Source organism: Hevea brasiliensis, chromosome 12, assembly GCF_030052815.1.
Source record: "Hevea brasiliensis isolate MT/VB/25A 57/8 chromosome 12, ASM3005281v1, whole genome shotgun sequence".
Classification (NCBI taxonomy): Eukaryota; Viridiplantae; Streptophyta; class Magnoliopsida; order Malpighiales; family Euphorbiaceae; genus Hevea; species Hevea brasiliensis.
Genome location: NC_079504.1, coordinates 30,937,468 through 30,951,934, shown reverse-complemented (window position 1 = coordinate 30,951,934; position 14,467 = coordinate 30,937,468). Strand labels below are relative to the sequence as shown.

Here is a 14,467-nt window from a genome sequence, read left to right as displayed (position 1 = left end):
GTTACCCATATTGATTCACTCTTTATCCAAATTCTTGATCCCAAAGCATTCTATGATAATAGTAACTATAACTGGTTGAACAATGGGGATAATAAAGTTCACGTTGATTGTGCAAGTTAGGAAAACGTTTTGAATAAAGGTTTTGCTAAGCAACTTATTAAAGATTCATAAAAGCAGCTGAGTTCCAAAACTGAAAGATGATCTCAAATTCAACTGTGCAACTTGAAATAAAAGATGATAATTAATGGTTCAAGCCTCTAAATTAAAGAGTATTCAATACCGCTCCAGTGAAAAGAACAATCTCAGACACCTCTTCTTTAATCATGAACATGAAAGGATGATCAACAACAAAACTTGGTGGAAGAAGCCTAGGTGCTGCAATGCCACAAAGAGCACAAGCAAAGGCAGTGACTGCTGTTGCAATTGTACCTTCCTCATTTACTTCAATATTAGACTTGTGAATTGCATCCGAGACATAAAGGCCTGGACAATCAACAACCTCTGTAAGCTCCTAACTTTTCTCAAAAATCATGGTCAGTCCCAATTCTTTCATTATTTTTGTCGCAAGGGTTTTTATGGTCGCTGGACGAATTCTCACTGAAGTGGGAAAAGTGAAGAGTCGCCACTTTAATTTTGAAAGAAATTAAAGGAAACCATTTGTGAAAATAAATTAAAAACCACTTCAAAAACAGAGATTCTAGGTTTGGGGTCCATATACAGGTAGGGAATATATTAGACACCCCACCTCGTCCCTCAATGAGGGTAAGCAGATTTAATGTTGTGCTCTTTATAAATTGATAATTTAAGGGGTAGAATGATGATGTTAATACTTTGTGCGGATAAAAGGAATATTTGATATTTCACTATTTAGGGTTGCCCAAGAACACGAGTACATGAGATGACCCTTCAGTGAATAGGTGTTGTGTAATGGATTTTTGTTAGGGGTTAATTCGAATTCTGAAGTTGTGATATTTTAATTTGAATTTGAGCTAAGAGAATTCAGGTAAGAATTCTCTCCCGATCTCTTAATGTATTCTATTTAAAATTTAAGCGGAGGATTTTAGGAAAGAACTCTCCCCCGATCTCCACGTATTTTATTAAGATTTTAGCCGAGAATTCGGGTAAGAACTCTCCCCTGATCTCTTATTGTATTAGGAATTTAAGTTGAGAACTCGAGTAAGAACTCTCCCCCTCTCCCCCTCTCCCCCGATCTCTTAGTGTATTAAGAATTTAAGTTGAGAACTCGGGTAAGAACTCTCCCCCGATCTCTTAATGTGTTTATTAGAATGGCATTTTATAAGAGCTTTGAACTAAGGATTTTAGTAAAGGGTCCTTATTGACCCCTTTTTATGTGGGAATGAAGTACTAAAGGCGCAAGAAACCCGTGTAAAGCTTTTCCTAGCCTACGGGACCTTATAACTAGATGGTGGACGAAAGACCGAACTCCTTGCCGATCTTTCGCATGATCGCTTTATCAGAACTCTTTGATTTGCGACATCCGATCTCTTTTAATCGCTCGCCCGAGATCTGAACTTATCTTAATTCCCGATCTATTATCTTATCGATTGGGTTCGTTCCAAAGCTCGATCTCATAACTTATTTATTTAACCTAATCTTGTTTCCAACCTATCCGACCTTTGCTACACCTATCTTCCTTTATCATTTTTTATTTATTCAGACCAAAAACTCTCATGTTAAAGTACCCCTACCTATATTCTTTAGAGTATTTATGACTCACCGATGACTCGAACATCTACTCTCAAAAGGAATGAAAACTAAGAGATGATAAATGGAGTTTATGAATAAATAATAAAAAAAAGGCTCAGGAAATAACTACGGGTGTAGATAACCCATTCTGAGATTTAGTGTGATTAGATATAAAAGAAACTTTAAAAGAAAACTGGAGAAAACAAACTAAGAATATTCAATGAAATAATAGCTTAGGCGTTTACCTGTGGAAAGTTAAGGAGACAGGCGTACTGACTCCAGTATCCACAAATCTTGGAGAGGTGAAAGCTGATGGCCGAAGTACTTGAGCTTACTCGGGGTAATGGGAATAGATCGGAACGAAGTTAAGCTCAGAGAGTAATGCACAGATGCTAGGGCAGTGGGAATAAGGCGGAGTGAAGATGATTTCAGAGGGTGGTGCGCAGGAACTGAAAATGAAAATCTCAGGATTTAGAGCTCCTTTAGATGAAATACTTCAGAAAACTAGTTTCTAAAGTTTCTTAATACTTTTAAAGCTCTGAATGACAAGTAGGAAGATTGAATCAAAGTCCAGAGTCTTTTCGCAATAATACCACCTTTTTCTCCTTTCTCTACAGTGTTGTATGCAGGTATTTATAGGTAACGGGTGCCCAAAATGAAGGGTCAGGATCATATCAGGGAGAGACAGAAGGTTTAAATTCAAAAGGACATAATCTAATGTCTGATAATTAAAGAGAATCAAAATGGAGGGTCGGGATTCCGTTCAGAATATCTGTCCTTTCTCCCCTTAATCCAACGGTTAAGGGTCTTGCCTTACGAAATGGATCCAAAGGCTGAGAATAAAAATCGTCGAATCTATCATTTGCTTTTGATCCGAGGGCTCCAAATCCATCCATATAATTATAATCAACGGTGTAGATAGGGATGTACAGGGCTGCTTTAACTGTTTTGGCGTTTGGCGGCTAGGAGGGCGTCCTTGCAAATGAGATGTGTGGTGAGGATTTGATAATGCCTATAATGCTTTAACTAACTCGGATCTGACAATGAAGAGAGTTAATTGAAAGTTCTAACCAGGAGTTGTTTAACCGCTCCGCGCTCTCCGATCTCTATAGGTCGTCTCCTGTTTCTTCCAATCTTCCCATTATGACTATCCCCTTTTAAGGTCATTATTCCGATCTCTATCTCTTGCATTGGGTCCCCTCTTATGTCCCGATCTCTCATGTTCCTGATCTTTCCTCTCTATCTAACTAGCATTGGTTATTTTTTCGATCTCCGATAAGTGTACCCGATTTGATCCCTAAACAAATCGCCATTCGCCGATCCGTGGGTTTGGAAATTTGTTTAATCTGATGACTTTAGTTGATCGATCTCATTTATCCGATTTTTTTACTATGTTTCTGAAACCTTCCTACAACATATCGAGGAGGCGGCCCGGTTTCGCTAACCGATGTGTCACTTGGGACTTCGTGAGCATTTAATGCTCAGACGGGTATAAATAGGGGAAGGATGAGTCATTTGTTTCCTTATGTCATTCTCAAACCTTCCTTAGCGATTTCAACACTTCCTCTCACTTTCTAAAGTCTTCAGGCACCGATTCACACTCCGGTAAGGGTTTTGATTTTTTTCTTGGTTAATTTTTCTTTTCATTTTGTGAAAATGAGTGGTACCGAGGGTCAGAGAGCTATGAGCCCATCTTCCGTCCATATTTCGTGGACCTCGGAAGAAGGCGATGCGATTAGACGACCCATCACAACCATCGTTCCGGTTACTAGTCTGGCTACCAGACCGAAGCGAGGAACGTCTTTGAAAAAGGAAAACCTGCCAATTGATGAGCTGCCGTCAGTCCTTAGAGAAACCGATCTCCAATCCATAAGTCAAGAATACAATCTGCGGATCGACTCTTTTGAACTGAACAGATACCATGGTGATCTTCGTGCCAATCACTTCTTTGAAGAAGGCAATCTTATCATTGTGTACGAGGAGCAGTAGAAGGCCGGGCTCCGTTTTCCCTTGGATGGATTTTACAAGGCCGTCCTAAATTTTCACCATGTCTCTGTAGCTCAAGTGCATCCGAACTCCTGGCAGACTTTAGTAGCCTTCAGAGGCCTCTACCGAGCCAAGAGATTAGAGCCCATGGCTAAGGTCTTTACCGAGCTGCATAGGCTTGCCCGAAGAAAGGATGATAAATTCTGGTTCTTTCAGGTAAAGCCGAACTGCGAGCTTTTCACTGATCTCCCTTCTTCACTAAAGAATTGGAAAGATCGATTTTTCATCCTTAGGAGCAAGGATCGACACGGCTTTGAGGGGATCCCACGTAATTGGAATTATTTGGTCCCCCAACTCTCTAAGAAGCTTGCTTTAAATAAAGACGATGATGCCATGGTGAAGGAATTAAAAACTTAGGTGGCCACCCATAAATATTCCTGCTTAGATGCAATGATGGCCGAACTGAAATAGTGGATGATGCGGTTGATCTCCGTCGAAGATTACGAGCTTCAGCTTTCTGACCTCGATCCTTCTACCGGTACAATCCAGATCTCTAATCTCTCAACCTTAGCGAACTCACTGACTTCTTTTTTGTGCAGGTATAGCGGGTGGTGACACTTCCAAAGAGAGTCGGAAGTAAAAGAGGAAGGTCTCCTGAAAGGTACGAGCAATGAAAGAGGCCACTACCACTGCTGCTCAGACGCCTCGCCAAAAATTGGTAGAAGTACTGAGCTCCCCTCTTCGACCTCAGAAGCAACCGGTCTCAGAAGTAGAGGTCGTCGTCTCTCCTCCTCAGCAGATCGAATGTCTGCCTCCTCCTATCTCTTCCAATGTAGAAGGGGAGTCCTCTGGCTCTACTGTTAGAATGCTCTCCCGAGGAGCTCAACTCCTTATCCAATCGCTGGAAAGGAACCATTCCACCTGAGGGAATCCTAGCCTAGCCAAGGTCATGGGTGCTTCCATCTGCTTCCAAGAAGATCGGAATAGATTGGCAGAGGAGAGTATTGATGATAGTTTAACTCAAACAATGAGTTTGGGCTTGGAGGCTAACTCAAACCAACATGTGATCTGAGAAAAAGCCCACGTCTTAAGGAAGGAGATCCTTAAGGTGGTCCAGGATGCGTCGGCCGCAAAGGCTAAGCTCTCCTCTGCCAATGATTACATCGCCAAACTAGAAGATCAGGTGAAATATTATGAAGAGAGGATAGCTAAAGTGGAGCGAGAACTTGAAGTCTCCTCGGCTAGTCTATTTAATGATCTCACTCGTTTTTCTGAGGATCTTTGGGCGAAGGAGGAGGAGCTCCAAGCAAAGGAGGAGGAGAACATTACAAAAGAAGCTGGGGCATATGTGAACGCCCATAACGACCTCCTGGCCGAACTAAAGAAGCGTTATCCTGAGGAGGACTTCTCCTGGATGGATAAGCTCATCCCAGAGGTCAAAGAGGACAGTGATGAGGATCCCGAGGGTGAGGAGAGAGAGAGGGATGTATCTGAGGCACAGGGCGGAGAAGACCCCCCTAGCTAATTGACTTGTATATATTTTATTTTTAAAATTAATTGAAGTCTTTTATGTTCACTTTCTTGATGAGATCAGAAAGCATCCAAATCAAACTGTCTGAGTACTTAATTGATTGAGTGTAGTTGAATATTAAACCTGAGAGCGACTATTAATCAAAAGATAAGAGATTGGAAAAATATTACATGCGAACATGAGATCGGACGGAGCCATGACTAAATACCGGATGGAACTTTAGAATATTAGAATTGCAAAGATTTGACACCAGCTTGAACTTTTAAGGTCAGAACCATTATTAGACCGGATAAGAACCTTAACTTCATTTTGAGGAATATCTAAGAAATTTAAGAGAGAAGCCTGATCACAACATTAGTCAAATGAAATTCTGCGATATTTATACATAGAGAGATCGGAGAACGACAGTAGGTAAGATTGGATGGTCCGGAGACCCAATATTGGCTCAAACTCATCTGATAAAGACCAAGAGATCGGAAAACAATTTAACTTAAGCGTGAGATCGATTTGTTCCAAGGACAGGCAATCAGTAAGTCCGAAAAAACTACCTGTGATTAGGGACATCGGTTGAGAGCGGATAATAAAGTTTCAATTTTAAAAGATCCTTGCCTTCGAAGGTCGGCCAAAATATGGTGTTTACAATTTTCTTAAGATCTGTCTCATGGGAGAACTTCCACTTGGGAATATACATCTTAGAAAGTTCCACTTGTTGAAGATCCCAACGCTTATTTAACAATCTGGAATCAGAATTGAACTGTTGTATTAATTCTTGTAGGCCATCTTTCTTATCAGGAAGCAAGATATACATGGAAAATCGCTTATTGTCTTGACTAGATTTATATGGCAGCTTTAGGATTTTGAAACCCTCAAATGATCCATAGAACTGTGGCTTACTAGTGTAGCTAATCATGAAGGGGACTTTAACAGTTCCTCCACTAAGAAGGTGAAAGTCTTCATTCTTAATGTATGAGGGATCAAAAGGGTGTTCCTTTGAAAGAGAGTGCATTTGCAAGTACAAGTATTGTATATTTGTTAAAGAAACCAACCGAGAGAAGATCATTGATGAGACCTTGAGATGCTTTTTTTGCCCACAAATTCACTTCATTTCTCACTTGCTCAGCCTTCAAAATGAAAGCAAAGTTTCATCGGAGAATAATTGAAAGAAGTAATTAACATTAATTAAAAGATTATTTTAATTTTAATCTCACAAAATAATATAAATAAAGAGATCAGGAGGAGGGTACCTGGGTCAGAAAGTCTACATTTTTAGCTTTAGCCTTGTAAATATCTTTAGCTACCTGTTTGAAAGAAGGCTTAAAAGTTTGCCGAAGATCCACCCAAATTCCATTAACAAAAGATATGATCGGCCCTTAATTGCCGCCCGTGGAAGATCCTGCATTTCCATTAGCAGAAGAAAAGGGACACTAGGTAGATTCATTCGTGCTTGAAAATAAGGATGATGGTCCTGTGACTCTGTTACCAAGTCCAACACTGCCAAATGGTGGAGAGCGATGAAACGAAAACCCAAACACAGATGGGTTATCTTACAGTTCATGACACGTATGCAAAGCATATCCTCCAATGTCTAAATTGTCCTTTCAAATTGTCCATGTGTCTGTGGGGTTAAAAGCCATACTAAAATTTAACTATGTGCCAAGTGCCTCCTGAAGTTTCCTCTAAAATTAAGAAGTGAACTAGGGCCCTCTATCAGATATTATGGAAGTAGAAACTCCATACAGTTTGACTGTCTCCTGAATGTACACCCTTGCATACTGAGCAACAAAATAAGTAGTCCGTACAGGTAAAAAATGAGCTTATTTAGTCAAACGATCCATAATCACCCATATAGAGTCACGCCCACATGTAGTATAAGGAAACCCAGTCACAAAATCCATGGTGATCATTTCCCACTTCCACTATGGGATGGGAATCTCCTGCAACTTCCCTGATGGCCTCTGATGCTCAAACTTTACTTTTTGACAAGTTAAGCACTTGGATACAAAATCTACAATGTCTCTCTTTATGCCATTCTACTAGTACCTATCTTTCACATCATGGTACATCTTTATAGATTCTGGGTGAACACTATAAGGCGTGTAGTGTGCCTCCTGCACAATCTCATTTCTTAGGTTGTCCACATTTGGAACACACACCATGGAGCCATCTCCATCAAACCTAAATTCACAATTTTCCTCTTGTTGTACTCTTTTTATAATTCGTATTAATTGTGGGTTCCCATACTGGGAAACTCTAATCCTATCCTGCAGATCTAGCTTTACTCTAAAATGTGCCAAAAGTGCACTCGCATCTATTATATCCAAGATCAGACCTTGATCCATCAACTCATGTATCTCTCGAATCAACGATTTCCTTTCTACTGATATATGTGTCAAGTTGTCAGAAGATTTCCTGTTCAAGGCATTTGCCACCATATTCACCTTACCTGGGTGGTACTAGATAGTACAGTCATAATCCTTCAAAAGCTCCATCCATCTCTTCTGCCTTAGATTAAAATCTCTCTGCTGGAAGATGTATTTTAAACTTTTATGGTTAGTGTATATCTCTTGCACCTCACCATACAGATAGTGCCTCCAAATCTTTTACTTAAAGACTACAATCGCCATCTCTAGAACATGAGTGGGGTAGTTTTGTTCATGCTTCTTTAACTGCCTTAAAGCATAAGCCACCACTTTACCATGCTGCATCAAGACACACCCCAACCCAACTCTAGAAGTATCACAGTACACTGTATATCCTTCTCCACTTATAGGCAATGTCAATACAAGAGCTGTAGTTAAGCATTCCTTAAGCTTTTGGAAGCTTTCCTCACACTCATCTGACCAGAAGAATGGGACATTCTTTTGAGTTAACGTAGTCAGAGGAGGAGCTACTATCCTGGAGAAGATATGTTCGAAGCGCTTGTAATAACCTACAAGGCCTAGAAAACTTCATACGTTGGTGACTGTAGTAGGCCTAAGCCAATCAGTTACTGCTTTAATTTTTTTGGGATCCACTTGAATGCCTTCACTAAAGACCATATGTCATAAGAATGAAATACTTTCTAGCCAGAACTCACACTTCGAAAACTTAGCATACAGCTAATGCTTCCTCAAGGTCTGCAACACCAATATTAAATGCCAAACATGTTCTTCCTCGATTTGGGAATATACTGAAATTTCATCTATGAAAATAATGACAAAGTGATCCAGGGATGGCCTAAACACCCTGTTCATTAGATCTATAAAGGCTGATGGTGCATTAGTGAGTCCAAATGACATCATCAAGAACTCATAATGACCACACCTAGTCCTGAATGTTGTTTTTAACACATCCTCACTCCTTATTCTTAGCTAATGATAGCCCAATCATAGGTCTATCTTAAAGAAGTATCTTGCTCTTTACAGCTAGTCAACACAAGTCATCAATATGAGGGAATAGATACTTATTCTTAACTATCACTTTATTCAGCTTTTCTATAGTCAATGCACAACCTCAATGAGCCATCCTTCTTCCTTGCAAACAAAATAGGAGCACCCCAAGGTGATGTGCTTGGCTAGATAAAAGCCTTGTCCAAAAGCTCATGTAGCTATTCTTTCAATTCTTTTAACTTCATTAGCACCATCCTATAAGGTGGTACAGAAATGGGGTTTGTACTCGACACAGTATCTATGCAGAATTCAATCTCCCTATCAGGTGGCATCCTAGGAAGCTTCATAGGAAAAACATCCGTAAATTCCCTAATAATAGGTATATTTTCCACACAAGTACCTTCAATAGACCATATTTTCCAATCTTTTATCTCTCTCAAATCCACTGATACCATAACTTTCTCTAATTGGGCTATCCACTGACTACTGCCAGTAGTGATAACTTCACCTATTTAGGGCAATTATACTGTCATAACTCACATTTATGTACTCATGTCTTGCACTAGATAGGCACGCTAATTAGCCCTATTTTGACAAAAACAAGACATTTCTTAGAATATGTATCTCCCTAGCAGACCTCAACATGTTTTCCAGCTCAAATTCACATCACCATGCACTCCATGAAGACTGAGACACTAAATTGAAGTACTCTTGCACTATCCAAACAATAACGCATAATCTAGAAACAATGTGTTATAGAAAAAGACAAAATAGGAACCTATACTCTACATGTGACAACTCCAGGTACACACTTTTCCATGAATCTAGAGCCTAAACTCTTATACCAACTTTTTCATGACCCAAATTATGGGCCGGATAGGCATTAGGACTTGGGTCAGCATAAGACTCTCAAAGCCCGTAGTAAGCCTACTATTTCTAACCCAACTCTAAGGTCCATTCCTGTTGTTCAATTTCAAGAAAATAACTGGATAGAGTTCGGCCATAAACTAGATTATTCAACGAGGAGTTTTAGTTCTCTCGACTTGTAAATATAAAATATATCAAATTGGGAAACTCAGCTCACCCTTACTATCCTTAATCAATCACAAATTGATCAAACGAAAGCTCAGCTCCCTCATTTATAAAATAGTCCATCTCATATAGCCATACACAGTCACATATATAATATTATAACCCTAGAGTTTTGTTATTTCAAACCCAAATAAATGTTATACTACTGATCCATGCGAAGTTCTAAAATGAAGATAAAAAAAAAAAAAAGAAGAATACAATAAAACTTCTTTGACTGAACCTACGAGAAAGAATACAAGTTATACTAAAAAAGGGATCCTCTTGTAGCATGGAAAAATAAGGTGAATAGGAGTGAGTGTTTGACTCATAAAGTAAGATATTGATTTTAAATATAATTTTTATAACTATCTAAAACTAATGCTTCCCTAAGCATGTAGTGCAACATATACATTCAAAGTCAACCGATTTCAACAATATTCATACAAAAGATAATTTGGAGTACTCACACACCCGTATATCACATAAAATTATATATATATGGGAGTTGATCCCCTATACAACTCTCTTAATCCAATGCCTGCCAGCGAGATCAACTCGAGCCGAACTTTCTTTTAATAATTCAAATGTGGGGGTCAACAAGATCAACTCAAAGCCGTACTCACCCCGACTTATCACAAAAAGGATAGGGTCCCAGTGAGACTAGCTTTAGCTGATCTACCCATCCTACCCATAACTAGCATCACACCACACGCACGCTGACATACGCACATAGCTCCAGATTACGCTAAGGCGATACCCACATCAATTTCATCAAACAAGAATGCAACACAATGCGTGCCTAATAATAGCTATATATATATATTTATAAGTGAATGCATGGACATGCCTTGAATAGATAATAATATTGAAATTATAAATAAAATCAATATCTACTCATAGATTGTCCAAATGTCATTGGGGTGGTTGAGAAGATGAGGAAGGTTGACTCAGATCACCTAAACAATCATATTTAAGAAATTTATCAATATTAACTCAAAAAAAAAAGAACTAAAAAGTCTAAGATACCATAGGTTTGTGCTGGAAATCCAGCAGAATTTCCTTGTACCTGGTACCTACCAAACTTGCAAAATAAATCAACTAACACTTTTCAATCTAAAAGATCTCAGGCCCACAACACAATAATTACACAATCTCCCTTATGAGCCTAACAAACCAATTAATTTCCTCATAAAATAATTATTTAAAAATTCAAAATGTTATATATATAATACTGCACAATTTTCTAAAAAAAAATAACATAAATCGGCATATAATGGTCATAATCTCATTTCTTTTGCATATATATATGTAAATTTTAACCATTTTATCACTATAATTTTTCTTTTAGAATCGAAAAAAAAAGATACTAACATATATTTAACATAAAAATAACAAATTAACTTTAATTAGAAGTAATATACACTCTCAACTTAGTTAAAGTTTTTTTTTTAATTTTTAATTTTAAAATATTTTAAATTTTATGTAAAATATATTGATTTTCAATAACCAATTAAATTTAATTCTTCAATATCATAATACAAAATTTAAGCAACAATCATTTTTTATCTTTTAAAATTTTCAAATATAAAATATATATTTTACAAAATATTATTAATTTTCCCATACGTATATAAGTTTGTACATAAACGAAAAATCTTTTATTTATTTTATCAAAGATTGATTTTAGCTCTTTAATTTTAAATAAGAATTTCCCTCCATATTTAGTTCATTCAATTAAGCTTTATACTTAAATTTAGAAAACAATCATATAATCAGCACAAGATATAAATTAATTTTTTTAACTTTTAAACACTATTCAATGAGTATTTGATTAATTTATTTAATCGTAAGAGTTATATCACAAATGGAGTATATATTATAATTGAATTTTAAATTTAATTATACAAAAATTTCATTCAATTTTCTTTTTATTTATTTAAAATTTTATATTACATTGTGTTAAATTAAATCACACTCCAACATTTTTTTATAAAACAATTGATAGCATTTTTTAATTTTATATAATATCTATTTTATTGATTCTCAAAAAAATTTGATAAAATATGAATTTAATAAAATATTTTATTAGAGACAGAAATGACGAAAATACAAAGTACATGAAAATTTCTATGCTTGGGGCAGTTGTGAGGTTCTGTGGTTTCTTTGTACATGAAAATACAAAGGCCTATCTCGATTTTCTAATGCATATAATTTCATTTTTCATTTGTCAAAAATTAGAAGAAAATTTTTTAATTTTTAATTATTAGAATTACATTTTTTGAAAAACTAGTTGCTAAATTTTAATGGGTTCAACTTCGAGTACTTAATTTGAGTAAAAAAATATTGAATTATTTTAATAAATGATATAATATACGAGTGAGATTAAAAAAATCTATAATAATAATAATAATAATAATAATAATAATTATTATTATTATTATTATGAAGGGTTGAACATTAGATCTGACAAAAATATCTATATATTGATTTAGGATAATAACAATAAAGGATCATTTTATTTTTTAAAATATTAATTTATTTTTAATTATTTTTATTTAAATTAATTTACCGTCTATATAAATTTAAAATTTTTAATGAATAAATTCTAATCTAAATAAAGTTAAGCTAATAATTAAGAAAAAAAAAAGCAATGTTAAAGCAAAAGGAAAAAAAAAATTATCAATTTTATTTAACAATTAATTTTTTTATACATAAATAATAGAAAAATTTGTAAAAGATATTAATTAAAATTAATTAAGAAATATGTAAATTTAACTAATAATAAATAATTAATTTTATATAAAATCATATTTTGGTAAGATTATATATATATATATATATATATATATATATATATATATATATATATATATATATATATATATTATAATGTTTTAAATATTATATTTAAATATTTAAATTAAAATTTTACTTTTAATATTTTCTAATTAAATATATAAGTAAAACATTTATTAATTTAAGTATTATTTTTTTATTGAAACAAATTTCAGTGAAAGTCATGCGTTACATTATTAGTAGGTAATATTATTTTAACTGCAAACTTAAATGTAATGTAATAAAAAAATATAATAATAAATTTTAAAAATATAAATGGATGAAGATTTTTAAAATTAAAATAAATTAATGATAAATGCATGTTATCTTATTGAATGGAATTCATTTAAATTCTGTTTTTTTAAATAAGCTTAATATATATATATATATATATATATATATATATATATATATATATATATATATATATATATATATATATATATATAATTTAAAATAATATTAACTTGCATAATAAGGTTGTATAAAGTTTGTATAGCTAGACTAATGTGAAGGAATATTATTTACAAAATTAAAAAAAGGATAATTTTTAAAATGTTTATTATAGTTTAGTGCATTATCATTATAAACTTTTATTTTCATTATATTAATATATTAAAATTTTATATTATCATATTATTTAATATAAATAATTCAAAATCTATTTAATATGTTATTTAATATATTTAATCGGTATTTTTATTTTAACATTATAGATTAAAATATTAATATAAATTTAATCATTCATTTTGAATTATTTCATAATAATTATCTAATTAATATTTTCAAGTAGTGAAAGTGTTTTTTTTTTTCCTTTTCTTTTTTTTTTATCTCCTCTTCTTTTTATTATATTAAAAGTCTAAAACATAATAACTTAAAATATATATTGAGAGGAGCATAACTACTTACATAAATATATACAAAAATATAATTAGGATTTCTTATAACATTGTAGTCAAAATAAAAAACCTACTTAAGATTGACTAATAAATTAAAAAATAAAAAATACATTCATGCACATAAAAATATTAACAAATTATAATTAATCTATAATTAAACTAATTAGACCTAAGAAAATTAAAATCTCATACTATTACATGTAAAATGCACTTTCTTTTATGAAAAAGTGTTATTAATTATCCTAAACTTTATTGGATACAGCAATCTTAAACATGAAAGAAATAGGAAAATCAATATATAAAAAATTAATCTATCTTAACTTATATAAATACCAGTAAATTTGTAAGAATATCATTTGATATTGACAATAATAATAAAATTTTAGTAATCTTATTCACATGTAACTATTCTTGTAAGAATGATACTTGTGACATATAAAAACTCAAAAAATTTAAAGACTTACAAATAGATTTTTCCAATTGAAAAGAAAAAGACACACATAAAAATATGGTGAATATTTGAAAAAAAAATTCATATTATACATCAAAGTTATTAAGCTTGGTTCCTATTTCTCAAAAATAGAGTGTTTAAATATAAACTTATCTGTTACTAATTTTTTTTCTTAAAAAAAATAGCTACAAATTTATAATAAATAAAATATTTATTACTTAATAGGGTTAGAATTTCATTTCTATTGATGTAAATAAAAATTTTTATTTAAACTAAATAGTTAATTTTTTAATAGAAATTTTATAATTTGATTTTATAAGGTCGTAAATATTTATAATAATTAAAAAAATAAATTAGTGAAAGCGAGATTTGATGTTTAAGGTTATTTATTAATTTTATTAGAATAAACTAAATAATTTTTAATGAAATAATACTACTTGTAGAATTAAAAATATGTAATTATAATATGAGTTTTAATAGAAGATAAATTAATATCAAAATAATTTAAAATTTTGATTTATATTAATTATAATAATAGCAATTGAAACTATTTATAAATTTAGCAACGGATAACATATTGTTAAAAATGATTAGCAATGAAGTTGTATCAAATAACTTC

At 33.2% G+C, this 14,467-nt stretch overlaps 1 pseudogene; it reads right to left on the bottom strand.

Annotated features, from left to right (window-relative positions):
• Positions 1-253: 253 nt before the first annotated feature.
• LOC110650867 (serpin-Z7-like) lies at positions 254-7,656 on the bottom strand (annotated as a pseudogene).
• Positions 7,657-14,467: the final 6,811 nt, after the last annotated feature.